Source organism: Gallus gallus, chromosome 15, assembly GCF_016699485.2.
Source record: "Gallus gallus isolate bGalGal1 chromosome 15, bGalGal1.mat.broiler.GRCg7b, whole genome shotgun sequence".
In the NCBI taxonomy this organism is placed as follows: Eukaryota; Metazoa; Chordata; class Aves; order Galliformes; family Phasianidae; genus Gallus; species Gallus gallus.
Window position 1 is genome coordinate 11744561 of NC_052546.1, and position 19588 is coordinate 11764148.

A 19588-nucleotide genomic window follows, 5' to 3' on the forward strand; every position below is an offset into this window, starting at 1 on the left:
TCTGTTATATTCCCTGCGCCAGGCGGTGTCCCCAGCATGAAAAAGCAAAAGTCATGTCCTCTTTCTTCCAGCAGGGGTCACGTTTTGATGGCAAATAAAACTACAGATTGCTAACAGAGCCGGCTCAAACAACCCTAAATGAAGTCGAGCGCTTACCGAGCTGCTCATTAAAGGTCAACCACGCGAACAGGTGTGGGTTCAGTGGTCAGAGCGTTCCACCCCTCCTTGTAATCGGTTTCAGTGGTAATTTCATTAGTGCCTGGGGAAAAGACAAGCGCAAGAGAAGCAGGTGATGGGGTGAGGTACGTCTGGTGGGGAGAGAGGCTGTTAATCCCGGCAGGGTAATGACCCATGGAAGTGCTAAAAGAAAGGTGCAGTGTGTGGCGCTCCTGGCTGCTGGGTTAAGCAGCACTTTGGAGTTGGAAGTAATTGCCCCTGTGCTTCTATCCTGCTTCAAAAGCCGAAAGCGCGTGGAGAAGACATTCTGCTGCAATGACACACACCGACACGCAGCTGGATTGTCCAGCAACGGGTGGTGGGCAGAAAAAGAACATGCAGGGAAGCACTGGTGAAGCAGGGCTGGGTCTGCTCTCAGCCTGACTTTAGGCTTAAATAACAGGGAGCCCAGGTGGGAAACAATGCATAGTTTGGAGTGGGCTTGTCTCATCAGGGCTGGTGTTGTTCTCTAGCGCAGAGCTATGGCAGAGGCAGACAGGACATCCCTCCTGTTGCTAGCAGTGGTGCTGGAGGTTTCCCCATCACTTAGAATCACAGAATGGTTTTGGTTGGAAGGCACCTCTAAAATCATCTACTTCCAACCCCCTGCTGTAGGTAGGGACACCTCCCAGCACACCAGGCTGCGCACAACTCCATCCAGCCTGGTTTCATCCTTCTGTTGGTACATTGCATTGGCTTGTGTTTTGATGGTGGGACTTTGTAGGCAGTGAAACGTTGCTTCCAATTGAAAGAATCATTCTTCCTCTGGCACTCTCACCTAAACATGCAGCATTATTTCCACCAGTGCATTTTTGCACTGAGGTGGCAAAACATTCTCTCTCTAAACAATTTTAACCAGAAGAGAGAACACTGAATGGAAAAAAAAAAAAAAAAAAAGCAAATGAGGGAGAAGGTTCCATTAAAATGTTCCAACTTGAGAATACCCCTTTTGGGGAGTGGGAGATAACCTTCATTCTTCCAGAACACCCCTGGGTTGTTTAGTTATGAAAGCAACCCAGATCACAGAGTCGTGTGTCCATACAGGCAACTTAAACCCTCGAATGTACTCTATAGGTTCTTGATCAGTAAAACCTCTCTTACCTCTGCAAGATTGTGACCTCTCTTACCTTTGCAAGATTCTCATCTGTAGAGTCCTCCACAGAAATTCTTTTCTCATTGATTTTGACACTTGTTGATCTCTGTTCTTTCTAAATACCACAGTACAAGAACCAAGGCCCAGATAAAGAACATATGCTATTTCTAGCCAATGTCTTTGCAAAGGAAAACCTGAAAGCAAAATCTTGGTATAGCTGAGAAGCTCAGAAACTGCTTTTTTCCCCCTTGTTTTATATGTATTGAGAACACAGTGCTTCAGTGCATGAATGCTCAGCTGTCAAGTTGCTGTGCCAAGTAGTATCTTCATCTTCACTGCAGTTATCAGGTAAAGCCCTGCACAGAGCACTGAGCCACATGTCCACCTTTCCTTTCTTTCACATCATGCAGAACACATTCTGCTTCTGTCCTGCAGTCCCAGGCAGCTCTCTGCCCTCTCCTGCCTCTCTCTTTGACATTTAGCAAGTGGCAGGGCAAATGATGCTATCTCAGTTCCATAGGCACTACCACCAGCACAGCCAGTGAGGCACAAGCACAAGGCAGCACAGTACTGATGGAGATGAGGGGCACAAAGCATTAATGTGTAATCCCAGTGTGCCTGAGGCAAGCAGCTGTGGAATGGAGCTGCTGTTCCAAGTTTCTGTGCAACTGTGATCCACCATTTCGGGCCCCTAAACAATGTGTTTCCAGTTATTAAGTCCACAGTGGGACAGGGGAACAGCTCTAGATTTAATAAGCAAAGAAGCAAGGCAGAGAGGAAAGATCTAAACTCTGTTTCTAAGCCTGCCAAAACAGATGTATGGTACTGGCCAAATTGTTGGCTTATTTGCGCTTCGTCTGCCTAAGTCACACTGCTATTGATACAGCTGTCTGCATCCCAGATTCATTGTAAGTGAAAGATTCTGAGGCAGAAGAATGCAGAGAGTTAGTCTGCAAGCTTCGGTCAATATAGTTGATACAAAATTATTCGGTGGAGGAGGACGGTGAAATCTAAAGCATCCTGCACAGACTTACCAAAAGATCCCAGAATGCTGAGTAAGCAGTCAATAAAATAGCAGAAGTAATTCAGATTCATGAGATACATGGTATGAAAACAAGAGATGGCAAAAAGTAGTGTCAAATGCAAGCTCTAAACTACAGTGTAACCGAACATAGAACACAAATTGAGATGAAACATTCAAAGGATCTCAAAGTCGCTGTAGGTATTTCATGGGGGAAAAAAAGCAGCACGATGCCTGTGAGACCTGCACAGGCACAGCTGATAGGATGGGACATGAAGGCATGGCCATTAGGAGAGGGGGCTCCGCTGCTGGGATGGGAGGCACAGCCTTTGGGATGGGAGGAGTGGCCATACAGGCATGAGGCTCGGCGGCTTGTGGTGCTGAGCAGGCCATGGCCTGGTGCTGTGCGGTTCCCCTGTGGCACAGGGCAGTGTGCCAAATGAGAACCTCTTCTATTCATGATGATGAAGGCCTTCCTGCCCAAACAGCTTCATCCTGGACACTTCACGCAAAGGTCTTGTAAAATACAGAGAGCCACTGCTGTGCTTATAGGGTGACAGTGGGCAGGTGCTCCTCCTTCACTTCCCCCTTTCAGGTGGATCGGCCGTTCCTCTGGCTGTGCTGCAGGTAGAAGTGTCTATTGTACATAGGGTTCTGATTGAAAAATTAGCTCTCCACATTCCCAGTTCAGCTGAAATTGGCTGAAATTTTATCATCATTAACACCCCATCAATCCTGTGTGAAACATGCCTGTAGGCCAATAGTAGGGAGGTGTCCATCTGGAATCCAGCCCTGGCATGGATCAGTGTCACCCGGCAATTCAGGGGGCTGTGCTGTTGGGAGAGCAGTCCTGGGGTAACGTTGAGCATCAGAGAACTCCAGGCAGGTAGGTCTTGTGAACTGTAGCCCAATCCTAACCGTAACCATTACCATAACCATAACCCAGGTCTTGTGCTCTGTAGCCCAACTCGTCCCATGGGCCATGCACTGGCTGAGGGAGGGAACTTGGAGCAGAACAACCCACTGCAGTGGGAGGTTACTCATCACTAACAAGAACAAAAATGGCAAATCCTCATTTCATTGCATGATGGTACTGAAGCTTCCAGCAGTGAGCAAGTACGAGCTGAAGAGGGGAAGTCTGAGCCCTAGCTGGTAATCTGAAGAGGAAGCAGAATGGGCATTCAGGAGCTGGCCAAACAGACAGAAGCCATACAGACATGGGGCAGGGAAGGAAGGCTTTCATATACTAAAGGTGTGATGTGTTCTTCCCTTACCCTTACAGAAGGAACTGTAAAACCTAGGGCATTTTCCTTGCAGCCCCAAGCCCTGCTTGAGTGATTGAAAAAAAAAAAAAAAGCAGGCCATGACCGTATTACATCCATAGCACATCTGCAGTGCTTCCAGGGCCTACACAAAAGTGAATAGCCATGCTTATCCAGCTGGGAGCATCATAGCTGCTATGCACAATTTTTCTTATCAGCCTGAACCAAATTCTGAACTTCTCCAAAAAGAGATGTGGGGTTTCCTCTGACCAGGGCAGCACTGGAGGAAGGGAATCTCTTTGAAGATAAGTGCCTCATGGGCTCCCACACAGTGAGCTGGCTGAAGTTTAAACTGTCTACTTCAGAGCAGTGAAAGAATGATGTGCCTGAAATCTCTGAGGTTAGAGTTGCTCACGCTCTCTCTGACTTCAAGACTTTGCAAATAAATTAGAGGGGGGCTGGTTAATGCTAGCCTCACACCCACTCCCACTGCAGGCCTAAAGGTGAAGCATTTCTGGTCCGAAGGAAGGCCTCGCAGTTGTCTCTTGTGCTTCTCTCAACGAATAGCCTGCTTTTCCCAGACATTTTCACTCTGGCAGCTCTTGGCCCTCAACACAGATCAATGGATATAAAGCAGTTATCTGGACACATTTGGACCAGTTCTGGTTCCCTACCTCTTTCTTCTCTCCCCTGCCTTCCAAACAGCCTTCCAGGACTGTTTACTTTGGCGACGCCTGCAATTAAAAAAAAAAAAAAAAAGAGGAACAGTCTCAATGAAAAGGAAAAATCCATTAGGAAAAGCCAGCTGAGTGCTAAAAGGCCCCTAATCAGGGGAAAGTTTAAAGAGCACCGCTCTGAGAGAGGCTGTGGTGCCTTTCCAACACCTTCACAGCAATGTGTGAGGCTATGACATGTCAAAACGAAGCCCCAAACACAGGCCCTGTGCCAAAAGAGCAGGCTTTGTTAGGGCTGAGCAGAGCATGGATGTCCAGGGAGGTGGTGGGCAGGGACTTGCTGTTGAAGAAATTACTGCATCAGAGAAAACGACTGCAATGAAATTCATAAGACTTCTGGCTGGTTTCAGCACATGGATTTGGCTTTTCTTCTCAGCTGATGTGCAGACAGGGGCTCCAAATGGCACCCTGACTGAAGCAGGAATCCCTGTTAGAAGTACCAATGCAGTCAAAGCTGAGAGATGGCAGCAAAGCCAGCTGGGGCAGAAGGGCAGTGCTACTGAGGGATGTGGTGCTGTGGAGGGAGAAATGCCTTCAGAACTGCTGTCTTCCTTGATGACTGTAGAAATGAATTCAGCCAATGGCTGGAGAAAACAGGAAATACAGTTCAGGCTAAACTGCAGATGCTCAGCAGCACTGCCAGCTGCTGATCCCGGGGTGAGAGTGACCATTTCCTCGAGCTGTTCCCACTATCTGGGCTCTGGCTGCTCAGTAGACATGCTGCAGGGAGGCGGCAGAACCCTCTATTTCAGACCTCTTTTCAAATCCATCATCTAACATTTCACAAGCCCACCAAATTACAGGTCTCGAAGCATCGCATGGAAGTCAGTGAACTGTTCCTTTCAGTTCCCACATGAGGAGAGAAGCACATTCTTCCTTCAGGGAGTAATTGAAATACCTGTAATAAATCTGCTGCTCTGCAAACTGCTTTTTTAAAGCTTTACATGCCCACTGCGTTATGATGGCCACAGTCGGGGTTAGGTTTGCTCCCCTCTCCTTCACCTTCTACAGTTCCTAATCCCATAGGTAAACAAACTCAGGCACACTTTTAGCTTATACAGAGTATCAGTCTTTGCCATATAACGCCCGTGTACATTGCAATCCAAAGGTGAGCTTACAGCTCAGGAGAACGTACACCAGGTAACTGTACGATGCTAGTTCAGCCTCTTGTGTGCACTGCACAAGCTGGTTTACAGGCAAACACCTGTATTTGCAGCCTGAAACACTGCCAGGACAGCTTTCAGAATCTGTGCTATGTAGCTGAAGGTACCTCAGTAGATCTATGTCACACCCAAACATGGACCACAGCACGGAGTGGTGTGAAAAAACAAGCCCAGAAGTTCCAGTTGTCACCTGTGAAACATACAGTTGGAAGGTGCTCTGATTATTGAAACCAATACCTTTAGTTTTCCACAGAAGACAAAAAGGGTTGGCTGAAGGATTTGGATTGGTGGTACAGTGCGGTACTGCAGCAAATGGGATCTCTTCTGCTGCTCCAGATAGAGAATGGATGATCAAATGTGAGTGCTCAAAGTGCAGTGAAAACGGAGTTTCCCTGCTAGCAAATAGAAGATAAACTGTTATGGAAGCTACATCCTGAATTCTTCTGTTGTCAGTAACAGCTGTAGAAAGAACCATTACTCTCAGCCAGGCAGACCCAGCAGATAGAGATGAAGTGCCTTTGGATTAACAACTGATTAAACTTTTTGGAACAACAAGATACACACACACACCTACACAAGCTATAAATGCATTCTATGAGACCTTCTTGTTTAGGCTGTGGTGGTTGGATGGGTTGGTGGTATTTTATTTAAAAATAAAGCAAAAAAATCTGTTTGAGGTTTCTAAGTAGTCCTTGTGTAAGGAACTGATCCACAGAGATAGTTTTCAGCCAAAATAGTCTGTAAAGGAAGAAGAATTCTCCTATGCTGATAAACTTTTCTGTTCTCTTGGCATTCTTTTTTGCTGTTCTGCAGTGAGGCATTACTCAGTGGGCCATATGCCAAAGATGCACCAGGCTTGCTCTCTCACAGGGACCTGTACAGGGATTGTAAAACTGTATCAGATTGCTAATAGCTTGTTGTTTTCCTTGTTAAGAGCCTGTTTTAGTTGGGGCAACTACCGCATGCATCTTAGCCTGCCTACAATTCTTCTGATGTAAAACCAAATCAGAGGTATCTGTAGAGCAAGTCTTGGGCTCCTGTGGGCTTGTAGAAATTGTATTTGCTGACGAATGTGTGGAAGGAGGCAGGCAGCTCCCGTGCCCTCCAAATTGCTTTGCCTACAACACTGTAAAAGTATTTGACAATCTCCTGGGCTGACAAATGGAATTACTTAGGAAATCTCTCTCTGATTTCTGATGGAGGAATCAAGAAAGTAGCTGAAGCAAAGGTATATGAAATCACTGATTTGCTGACTGATCATTTTGTCTAGATCCCTGCATAAGAGACATCTTGCACATCCATCTTGGATGCTCATACCCTGTTCTTTGTGCATTCTTTCTTTGTTAACTCTCTACATCTTTTCTTTAGCTACCATAAATGTATTATTTCTCTTCCTTCTCCAGACTGACAAGCCTTCTGTTTACTTGCATGTCAGCACTGGTGGTCCTGCTACTTCACTTCTTCAAGTACTTTCTTCTACTCCATGTCCATTTCTAGGACACGTGCAATCTGAGTTGCAATTCTTTGACTGAATGTGTAGGCTGGGCTTGAATTTGACTGCAAATGTAGTCAGATTTCAAGTTGTGTTGTGTTTTTATACCAGGCTGTGGTAGATGCTTTTAATCTTCCAGAAGAAACATGAAAACATTTGGGAAAAGAACAAGTCATCATGAATCTGTTTAGAATGGGAAATACCTTGGATCACACAATGTCCTATGGGACAGACACTTCGGTCCTTATAATAACTTCCAGTCAGGGTTGTGAAAGCAATCTGAAATCAGAGAATGATTATCACAGGCTTCAATTCTAATCCAGCAATATTCTTAACCTCCCTCAAGGTAGAAATCAAGGCACAGAAAAATGGAACTTCTTGTAGTGGGAATGCTAAGTCACAGCCTGAAGCAGTGACCGAGCATCTGGTGGGAAGGCAGGGCCAACCCAGGGAAGCTCAGGTGCATGCAATGTACCTGAGTGACTGGAAGGGGTGAAGCCAGGATCCACCCCTTACAGACCTCATTTAAGTGTTGGCAGTGGAAGTGAGGGCATCTTTTGTTGGAGATCTCTGTGGGCCTGAGGTCTTCCAAAGGTAAGCAGCTCTTTTTCTTCATTTCTGGCTGCTGCATTTGGACTTGTTCTTATTTGCTGTGGCTGAAGACTTTGCTGCCCTGCTATTATTGAGGTGCTTTCCATCTCATCATAGCATCACACTTCTTAAGGAGCTCTGGAAGGCCTTATGAGTGGTGGCAACCTAAGCTTTCTGAATCACAGAGGGCTTATGCTTCCTTTCTCACCTTCATCTAACAAAATCAGTGTAGGGGTAAGTATTTGTTCTTCTCCTTCTACAGACTGAAACTTTAGTCTAGTAAGGAAAACCCAAGAGCTTGCCGTGAAGAATTAATTGCTAAAGAGCCGTTGATGTTCTTAATGGCACAGAATTGAGGAAGACCAGCTACAAATTCAATGACAAGATGCTTTCTGTCCTTCTGGACACCTCTTCTGTAGTCCTACTTTGCCTTCAAGTGCAAAGTATGGACTTTCCAACCGTTGGAAATCTGCAAAGAACCAAGTTTGAAGTGTTTTATTGACTTACTGAAAAACCTACACCAGGATGTATAAAAGGAGCAATGGTTCTCACATAGAACTGAAGGGGGATGGAAGGAGAAGAGAAGCCAGAAGGCAGTTGTTTTATTTTCTTTACTATCTTTTTAATTTTTCCTTCTTGAAGTCTCACCACCGTTAAACTCATTACTTGTGTCTGACCAGGACCAAGGTTTTGCATTTTCTCACCAGCTGGGAGTGGAACATCAGAAAGAACCACAATCCCAGCCGCAAGCAGGTCTGTCAGCCAAATTCAAATGAGAATCTGTCACTTTGCAGCAGCAAGAGTCTGGGAGGCTGAACAATTTGTGGCTCGTGTACATCTTGGGAAGACCGAGGGTCATAAAAGCAATTCTAAATGGGCACTTTACCGACAGCGCTCACCTTTAATGGCCTTTTTGTGAAGTTACAGCTTGGCTTTTAGACTCTTTTTGCAATTCATCACTTAATCCATACACACTACCTTGGCCAAGAATTGGACAATGGGGCCCACTGTGTCTGGTTTTGTTATGGAGCAGCCAGAGTGGCTTTTAACTAAAACAATGTATCTGAAGGAGAAAAATGTAATCACCTTGAATTCCCAACTGAGTCAACTTACTTAAGGCAGCTTTGCAGACGTTGGTGTGCGTAATCGATGAAATCAGAACTGAAGCTACATAACTAGGGCAAAAAGGGGTAAGAATGTCTCTGCATGTACAAAATATGGGGGAGAAAATCTACAGGGAAGAAGGAAATAACTGCATGCAGCTAGGCCTGTGAAAAGACCTTTTTTTTTCTATGACACAAAATCTTTCTGGATTGACTGCTGAGGGTGTCTTATATTGGCAAGGAATTTGTGTTACTGGTCCTGAAATTAGAAGGGTCCCCTTCTAAAAAATCATGCATCTCTTGGGACTGAGCAACCCTGCAATCCATTTGCCAGTTTCTTTTAGGAACTGGAGGTGAAGAGAGTAGAAGTGGTAACTCAGCCCCTGCCAGGTCTTCTAATGCTGCTGCACAAAAGAGATTTGCATTTCCCAGGAGTGTGTAAGTCCTTTGGCCAAACAAACAAAAAAAAAACCAACAGTCCAGGCTCTGCTGAGACATCTAACAAACTAGCTTACTTCTATAACCAAAACATTCTTGAATACAAATGGAACAGGTGTATGCACACCCTCATTTTGAGGAAGGGGGAAGAAGTACTTCCCCAGGCTCTGAGGAAATATGCAACTTGCCTTTTGGCACTACTGTCAATCTTGAGAGATCTCCTATCCATGGGAGCAAGTGCTTCACAGAAATGTACTGCAATCTTGCAAATGCTTTCTCTTTTCAAAGTGCCCACTGTTGTAGGGGTGAGGACAGCTGGTTTGTGGATTTCTGTGATTGAGAATGAATAACTACATTACCACTATTCGGCTCAGGAAGGCCTGTAACCTACCACTCCCAAGTGGAACACTCAAACTTAAGACCACTTCTGACAGAGGCAGTCTTCACTTTCCTAAAACTTGAGCTGTCAAATTAAGATTTATTTTGTCAAAATGAGATAGCATTTTTGGCATAGGTTCCAGGTAAACTACAATAAAAAGCTATGCATCTGTAGAAGCTTCTAGAGGCAATTCAAAAGATGAAAGTAAGACTTTTGAAAGCAAGTAGGGAACACTATACCCTTCCTTGGAATTTATCTGACCTTAATTTGTTTCTAAGTACCTACAGAAAAAGCTCTAAATTTGGCAACCAAATAAGTGAGAGCGCCAGTCCAATGCTTCATAGTGACAACGATCGACTTCAGTTAATTTTCTCTGATCAGTTGATTCCTTTCTACATTTGGTCATTCCATCTATGTTTTGATCTTAGTGAACCTGCAGTCTTCCAAAGAATCTCTCACAAAGGGAAACAGGACCCCTCAATGCACCTTAACGTAAATGTATCACAGAAACCAAAGAAGGCAAGAAGAATTTGGCTGCAGTGATGTTTTCCTGTTTGGAGTGAAGCTCCAATGACTGTGCGGCATGATGAAGCATTAGCTCCATTTGCTTTCTGTCTCTTAGACCCCCACACCTGCCTGCCATTTAGCTGCCTCTGAAGGCCGGCCAAGGGACATCAGATCAAATAATAAAAGCCACATTGAAGCAGTGTTTCAGCTGAAACGCTGTGAGTGGAGGCGAGATGAGGATTGGAAAAGGCTCCCTATAAAAGAGCCCACACATACATGCGAGAAGGTCATTAACTTGTGCCTTGTGCTATCTTTGCAGTCTCTGCTCCCTCTCTCAATTATTACATCAGAAGGAAATGAGAGAGTACTTTGCCAAATACTAATGGACTTGATGTTTTCATAATCTCAAGTGTGCAACAATCAGAGCTGTTTATTTTCCAAAGATGGGAACCAGGGGAGGAGGCTGAAGACTGTGAAGAGGTTCCAGAAAGCTCAAGCCAGTTCTATATTCATCTCTTGCTCCATCTTTAGCTGCCAGGCTGATATTTATCTGAATCATTTGCTAGATGAGGCCTTGTGCTTCCTGAGGAATGTGTCAAAAGCCTGTAGAACTGCAAAGAGGCCTCAGAAGCCGTTCTGTTGTTCTGTTAAGTCATGTGTGCTGTTCTATTAAGGTGGGGGGAAAGAGGGGCGGAGGGGGGAACTTTACAGAGGAGTTGAGACTGAAAAACAAGCATCTAGCAGTGCTTAATTTCTGTGGAGGGAGGGAGATGGATATTACTCTATAGCTGAGTGTTATTCTATATGGCAACATCAGAATGGACTGAAGGATGCACAGCCCATGGGGTCTCTGAGCTGCTGTAGTCACCAGACTGAGTCCACCAAGTGGAACAAACAGAAAATACTCATCCCAGTGTGACTCAGAGCTGTGGAAGGCACTTCTTTTCACAAAGTGAAGCCCAAATAATTGCTAAAGAAGATAAGGACCCTTGCTGCTCAGACTTTGGAAGGTTCCATCTTTGGTAAGGGCCTCTAATGCTTCCCTGCCATTACAGTGTAGCTGGCACAGGGAATGGGAATGTGTGCACAGGTGATTCATGTGGAAATGACTTAGCTGCAACACAGAGAATGTTCAAAGGATCCCTAAACAGCATCTTACCTTCCCATTTATCACCATTCAAAGGTTTTGACAAGAAGAAAGGCTTTGCACAATCTGGGAGAGTTTGGGGGCTGACCTGAGACTTACCTTTCCTGTGTGTGTTCTTATACTTACCTATACCTACGGTCACCTTCCAGGAACTGCCCATGCCCATCTATATGGGCATGCAGCCATCTTGTGCAGAAAAGGTCTTACCATGGGCATGTTTTTTTTTAAAGCCACATCTGGAGCACTGTGTCCACTTCTGGGCTCCCCAGGACAAAAATGACAGGGATCTCCCAGAAGGAGCCCAGTGGAGGGCCACAAAGATGATGAGAGGCATGGAGTATCTCCCTGATGAGGAAAGGCTGAGAGCCATGGGGCTGTTCAGCCTGGAGAAGAGAAGGCTGAGAGGAGATCTGATCAATAATGCCTATAAGTATCTAAGGGGTGGTGTTGAGAGGATGGGGTCAGGGCTCTTTTTGGTTGTGCTGTGTGACAGGACAAGGGGCAATGGGCAAAACTGGAACTCAGGAAGTTCCATCTGAATATGAGAGAACTTCTAGACTTTGAGGGTGACACAGCCCTGGAACAAGCTTCCCAGAGGTGGCAGAATCTCCTCCTCAGGAGGTATTCAAGACCCATCCAGATGCTTTCCTGTTTAACCTGCAGTTGGGAACCTGCTTAGGCAGTGGGGATGGACTCGATGATCTCCAGCCCCTACGATTCTATGATTCTCTGTTCTTCTATCCTGCTAGGGGAACAAAACCTTGCCTATTCTGCTTCTCTAAAAACCGAATAAATCAAATTTTAAGCAGGAACGAAGCTCTTGCGCTCTGCGTTAACATCAGAAGCCGTTGGAGGAGCGGCCCGACGGCAGAGGCAGCAGAGGAGGGGCGGCGCAGCGTTCGCAGCGCGGCCCTCACCGCGCACCGCCGGGAGGTGGCGCCGCAGACCGCGGATGCGCAGCGCCCGGCGGTGGGAGCGCTGCTGCGGAGCGCGTCCTGTGCCCGCGCCGTAAGACCTGCTTTCTGATAGCAGACCCACACGGGGTCTGAGCTTCGGGTGCTGGGACTCGACTCCTTGAGGTGCCTCCTCGGTGCTGCTTGCAGCTGCAGGATGAAGTTTCACGCGTAAATCTTACAGGTGTGCATCCAAAGGGGTTCGTGCTACCTGTGTGCTTACAGGCTCTTACCTGCAAGTCCGTAGGCTGAGGCTGATGGTGGGCATGTGGGTCTCTACCTGCTGACTGCCGAACCTACTGCCTCCTATGGGAACCCTTGTGTTAAAGCCTAACCAGCTTTCAGATACAGATGGACTTGGCATTCGATCTGACAAGGGATTGCAATTTTGCACATGGATGAGATTTGAGAAAGGTCTGTGGTACTTATACTGAAGGAGACAGAAAATTAAAGGACTCTTTCACCAAGGACGCAGCTGTCTTAGAATCTTTGGACCACATCATAAGAGTGGAAGGCACTCTTGTGCATCTTGTGGACCATCTCTGTTATTCCTGGATTTTAATGAATCATAGAATCATTGAGGTTGGAAAAGACCTCTAAGATTATCTGGTCCAGCCATGCATCTACCACCAATGTTGCCCATTAACTATGTCCCTAAGTACTACATTTACCCTTTCCTTAAACACCTCCAGGGACGGTGACTCCACCACTCCCTGGGCAGCCTCTGCCAATGCATTACCACTCTGTGGGAGAAGAAATTCTTCATAATATCCAATATGAACCTCCCCAGCATACCTTGAGGACATCACCTTTCATCTTATTGCTGTTACCTGGGAGCAGATCTAAACTCCAACCTGACCACAACCTCCTTTCAGGGAGTTGCAGGGAGTGACATTGCACTTCAACAAGAAATTGCTACCGGTGCCTTCCTTTTGTTGTACTTGAAATGCAGCACCTGGAGCTGAGTGGCATTTTCTAAGTGCAATCTGGACAACAGCAAATGACCGAGGGTGGAGGTGATTTAAAATCATCCACATCATATTGAGAGGTTTTCCTTACAGCTCTTTGATGCTGGCATCACAATGGTAAAGCAGACAATGATTATTTAAACATCAAGTCTTGAACATGCTTTAAATCCCAAACAGTAATCATAGGTTGCTGGCATACAGGAAGAGACAAATATATAGGAAGAGATAAATATAGCTGAGATAGGAAATGATGATTATCCCCTGCCTAAAGTTAAACTGTGTATAGGAATACTGAATATGGAGGAACTGTGTCACTTTCAGAAAAAGGAAACGTCCTAGACTGCAAAGGCAGCACTTGGAGGAAAGGAGATTAAGTAGAAAAAGCAACAAAGCAAACAACAAAAAAAAAAGGGGGGGGGTGGGTTTGCGGGGAGGTAATCAGTCTAATCCTATGAAGCTGCCAGTAGCAAACTATCACATCATGAGTAGAAGTCTGCCCTCCAAGAGAGAGCAGATGGGGATGCTTGGTGCCCCAAATGGGTCTTCCCTGTGTGTTTACTTCCTAAGTGCTACGGGAATCTCATGGCAATCTCTAATCCAATGAGATAAACCTTGTCCTGCTCCTCGGAGGAGAGCTCTTTCAATCAGAACTGAGGGTGTTTTAATTCCTGCAAAAACACTTGTCAACGAAAGGAGGGGGGCATTGCAGCATCGCTGAGGCATTGGCAACATGAGCAGCAACTGCACAAGCAGGCGTACTTGTGTGCAGGCTGGAGGCTGGTCCTGCACCACGCCTGCTGCTGGTTTGCAGCACCGCTGTATTGTCATTCCTTGTTCTTGTTTTGAGCAACCCTGCAAGGATACATATGATTTTCCCACCAATATGTAACAATGCACTTCAGTCCTTGATATCCACCCTGCTGAGACAGCAAAAAACCTTGTAAACTGTTTTTAGATCCTTTCTCCCAATTCTTTCTGGGTGCAATGTTCAGAAGTTCTTCTAGGTGTTTTGCTTGCATTTCAGCTCTCTGGGGATTCTATTAACTTTCCCCCCTTTGTTTCTTCACTTAAGAATTTAAGTACATAGTTCAGGTAGGTACTTGCCTCACTGTAAGCAGTGGCCAAGGGCTATTTAATTTATACAAATCACACTGCCTGCCTAAGGAGCTAAGTACCTTTTACACATGGTAAAAGCGCAGATTTTTGTTTGGTGGTTTTGTTTCTTTTTTCCTCTTAGGAAAAGGTTTGTGTTTAAAACACACTAATGTACACCAGGTATTTTCCTCAAAGGTGGCCACACAAAAGCTATCCAGCCCACATTAACCAGCTCCAGGCTGTCAGAGCTCTGCTTCTCCTTAGGTCAGTTGTCCTCACAGAGTATGTGTGTATTTGCATGGAGAGGTGGGGGTGTTAGTTTTTGTATCAATATTTTGTCACATTCGACAGTGAGGGCAAGGAGTAATGCCATTCCTAGCTGTTTGGTCTCCAGCTACTTGAGATCATAGTGGGTTTTATGTATGGGAGTTTGCATACTCAAGATTCTCATAGCCAGAACTTTCCTCACCCATATTCCCATGATCAGAATAAATTCCTGAAAGAATACCGAATGGTTGCCACCACTCAGGGCAGTTATGCCACCCTTCAAAATCTTTATTGCACCTTTTCTTATTGCATCACAGGGGAAATGCCCCAGAATTGGGCCAAGTGTATAGGTTTCAATGCTTGTGACAAAATGAGGTGAATATTGGCAAGCAGTGTCCTTTCTCTTGGCACTTCACCATTTCAATGACGAAGTGTCTGCACTCTGTCTCAAGCCTCTGTTTAACTCTTTCATTAGGGGTTACAGGATTCTTTTGTCTGAACGTTCCTGAAGAGTTAAATAAAGGTGCCTATGCTGCCTGCTAGGGCTCACACTATCTCCTGTGCTTCCACTCAAGGTCCTCCTGCACCACAGGGCTGGATACAAGCTTGTATCTGCACAGGAGCCCTGGGAAAAGCAGGGAAGGATGACCCAGCTGTGGAATGCTGGAGCTGTTGTGGTAGGCTGCTCCTGACTGGGAAGCTGAGGCTGTGCTGTCCTCCAACAGGACCAGCCCATTAGTACATCTTACTACTCCCACGAGGGGCGAAAAATCTTCTAAAAAGTCATCCCTCTCTTTGCGTATTTTGGAACCTGAAGTTTCTTGTTAATTACTTGCAACGAAATGATGATTCTGTGCTAAAATGACTCACAGACTGTGGTTCCACTTCAGAAGCATAATAAGTGAAAAAAGTGAAAAATGTGTAATAGGAGACATACAGGTATATATTCAGCACTGTTCTGTCCACTCTGGTACGGGGTTGACCAGGTGCAGCCTCACCCCACAGCAACAGAACTCTCTGAAGGTCACATTTTCAGCTTCTCAGAGCACTTGAATCCAGGGCGAGTGCTGCGGGGACAGCTCCAGGTCCGCCGTTCTGCACGGCGCTCTTCCTTTTGTGCATCACCATGGTAAACAGTTAGGGTTGCCAGGAGCCTGGGTGCATTGTTTGTCTCACTCCCTCATCCACTCTCCCCCTCCTTCACCAAATGCTTTCTCAGTGATTAGTTACTGAGTAGAAGGGGCTCCAGTTACCATGCCGCCTGCCATCTCCCCTCATTTTATTGGAACTAATATCCCACCTGCGATGATAAGGTTTAAACTTGTTTAATCTCCCAGCTTAGCTGTGGCGTTTTAATATTTTTAAAATGGTTGTTTCGGGAAAATAAATAAATAAATAAATAAAAGGGGATTTAAACAGGTTTTGAATAAATAATAAAAGCCCTTCTCACAGGTTGCAGTGCAGGCTGGGAGGCATGAGCCATTTTCATCAGGTCAGATTTCATGTTGGGTTATCCCAAGGTGGCCTGACTTTGTGGTGATGGATTTAAAATGAAACAGTCAGATGCAAAGCAGTTTATGGAGGAGAAACTGCTTTAATAATGCATTTCCTGCTCAGCAAACAGCAGATACGGTGACATTCATGGGGAATGAGAAAGGGAACAAAATCTCTCAGAAAAGAAACCAGTTTCTCCCTGGAGTTTAATAACTTTTTTCCTCCTGCAGCACATTTGGGGAGATAAAGGCTGATTCGAGAGACATCAGAACGCGGTTTTCGGGTGAGAGATGAGAGACAGGTCTGTAACATCTTCGGCCTGATAAGCTGAAGCCCTTTCTGTACTTTTTCAAAATGATGGGAGGGCAAACAGGTTCTCATTTCATAAGGAAATGTCCCTGTCATAAACAAGACCCCCTGCACTGCAGGCTAGATAAAGAACATTGTGCTGATGTGCAGAACACCTTGGTTTGCTTTTCACTCCATGTTTCCTGGGCTGGAAGTGCTGCGTTCCTCCTTCAGAGGTGGAATGCTCCTGATTTCTGAGCAAGAACAAAGCCATAATATCAGAAGTGTCTTGCCCTTTTAGCCTAAGCCACTAACAGGCACTTTCCAGGCTTACAAGTGTCTATGGTTGAGATTGTTCAGCCTGTCAAATGAGACAAGACTTACAGAGCTTCTTTCAAGGCACTTCCCACTTCTCCTGCTCATATAGGCACCATTTTTGGTTGGAATTTGAGTAGAGTGAATAGGATAGAGGTGGCCCACCCTCTTTTAAGGCAAAAGTGTGACAGAAAGCATCCAGCTGAGCTACAGCTTGGCTTCAGGAGAGCACAAGCAGCACCAACTCCCATGCAGTTCTATTCTTATGGCTTCCATATGGTGGAAATAAGCTGTTATACAAATGCTATCAGTTATTATTTCTGTTTGGGGAAAAAGTCCTGGCAAACATCATTCTCCTCTGTCCTGTCTCTGTTGTATCAGAGGAGAACTTGACTGCAGTCAGTGTAAAGTGGAAAGAGAACCATCGTGTCTCCAAGACAGATCCTACCTGGTGGATCTTACCAAGCTTTGAGTTTATGTTTGCACATATGAATAAACAAAACCAGCCATAACAGTATGAGTTAGCCCTGAGTTAGCAGATCAGCCCCTCATTAAACTTAAGAGGTGGATGCACAAGTCGCACTGGGGGGGTTGTGAGGACACTGAAGAGGATAAAATATTGGTTGGTGCATAAACTTCCTCTAACCAAAATAACTTGTTTTTCAGTTTCTTGGATGAAAGTTTTCATATGTTTTCAGGAGAAAAAACAGCGTATAGAAGGGCAAGCATACAGGTAGTTGGATATTCAGTTGTTGAAGAATGAGGCAGAGCCTAATTTCAGTACAAGAAAGACCCAGATAAGCTCTATAATTAGTCTGTCACTATATATCTATTTAAATACTGATCAGCTCCATTAATCACCAATAAAGCAAAAATCTGTGCCATATTTATTATGTTGTTATGACACTTCAATACTAATCTAACACAAAATTTCAGGCAAGTCAAGCACTTCTGAAGTCCCTGTTTTTCTATCAGGAACAGTTTTTCAGAATGCATCTGTCCATAGAATCATAGAATCACAGAATGGTTTGGGTCAGAAGGGCCTTTATGATCATCTAGTTTCAACTCCCTGCTATAGGTAGGGACACCTCCCAGCAGACCAGGTTGCTCACAGCCCCATCCAGCCTGGCCTTGAATGCTTCCAGGGAGAGGGCATTCACAACCTCTCTGGGCAACCTGTTCCTCCACAAGGTTTTATATCCAGGTTTCAGAGTATACTTCTTGCAATTATTTGGTTTCAGGTATATAAGGAAAGATTGTGGGATGAGTTCAGAAAGAGTGTCTCTCAGTTTTGCACTCATATGTGCAGCTGATTAAATGAACTGTATGACAAAATGTTCATGGCCTTTTTGCCCCTTTCAGCACATAGTGTACAGTAAGATTTCTCTGTTCTTTGCTCTTCTTAGCACACTTTGTCCAGAAGAAAACTGGCCTTCCAATGAAGCCCTATTTCCAGCCCTAACTTACCATATCAAGGAGGAACTTTGGCACTAAAGAAAGAACAATAAACTTACTACCACTATGACGAATTTTTAGAAGCAGAAAAAAGTTGTCCTCCTTCTCTACAAAGACTTAAAGTGCACAGAGATAAGCTACACAAAAGGTCCTGAGAGAGACTGTACAAACTGAGGTCTCCAGAGGATAATTTAATGATCAAGACTGTTAAAGCTTCTTTGGAGGAAGTACAGAATTTCTCCATTGCATCTAATTGGGATAAAATTTGCAGATTAAACCAAACTATTGGTTTTTACTGAAGTATTTGTCAAATACTGTGCCATAGGTGTTGATGGAGACAGGGAGAGCAATGCTTAATACAGGTGTGCTTAATGTATTAATGTGTTCTTTGGGTGACAGTAGCATAAGCACAGAATACTTTGCAGGCCCAGTTTGTCAAGGTTCTAGTACACTCCAAGATTCCATTAAATAATACTAACAGATATGCTTCAGGTGATAGGGAGCAACGCTTGATGAGATGCCAATAGTAGACTTGCTGGCCATGTATGATGGCATGGTCTGAAAATGCCATCCCTGGAGAGAGTTTTTGTTTTTTGTTTAAATCAATCCCTACTGAGACTGGTGGTCAGCACAGTGTCACTATAGGACAATCTCACTTCTGATATCTGCCATGCTCTTGTGTTTGGTTTCATGGGGATAATTTTTGTCTTGATGTTAACAGACGAGGGCTGTACACCAAGGAAATGGACCTTGTGTACAAAATACAGTTGGCTAGTGGTAAAGAACACACACAGCAATTCCACTTTTTGGAAATGTAAAGGAAAAGGACTTTTCCATGCATGTAAAACCCCTCAATATAGAAGCATTCCTGTGGGGCTTGAAGGCATTAATTAATATATAATTAACCCCAGCACAGTTATTGGTTAGTGACCACTGCCAGCCCAGATTCAATAGGAGAAGACTGGAGAAGAGATCACATCTCACTGCCAGGATAAGAAACATAATTCCGTTTTGATCCTTTTCTCCTTGGTGCCCCTAAATGCAATGTCTTTTACGTTAGGCTGTGCTGATGATGTTCAATGTCCTACATGGAGGAAATGGGCAAAAAGTAACACTGAGTAACTTGTGTTATATCAATAGGAGCTGAAATTATTTGGGTGTTTTCTTTCATGGTGAGATTGAAAATCTGATGGATGCAGATCTAGCTGTAGAAAATACAGGTCATTTAAACTCATAGAAATAGGAATAAAGTGTTTCTAGAATACTGTCAGTCTGGTTTGCAAAGAATTTAGTTAAGCAGCCAACAAACTGAACATGGCTCCAAACAGAAAAGAGGCAAGACCAAAGAAAACAGACATTTGTGAAGCAGTAATTATTCTTTATTATTTCTTTATTTAAAGGAAAAAAAAAAAGCCAATGGTCTGGAAGGTGATTAGTTGCAAGTTCTGTTCAGTGAAGTAATATGGTGCACTTTCTTTGGTGATGAATCTGATTTAGCAGCATCCTATGCCATGGATGGACACACCTTCCAGTTATGCTGATTAACTGTTTCTGGGGCAGCAGAAGAGACTGAATCACTGAAATATCCCCCTGTAAAGCTTACTTTC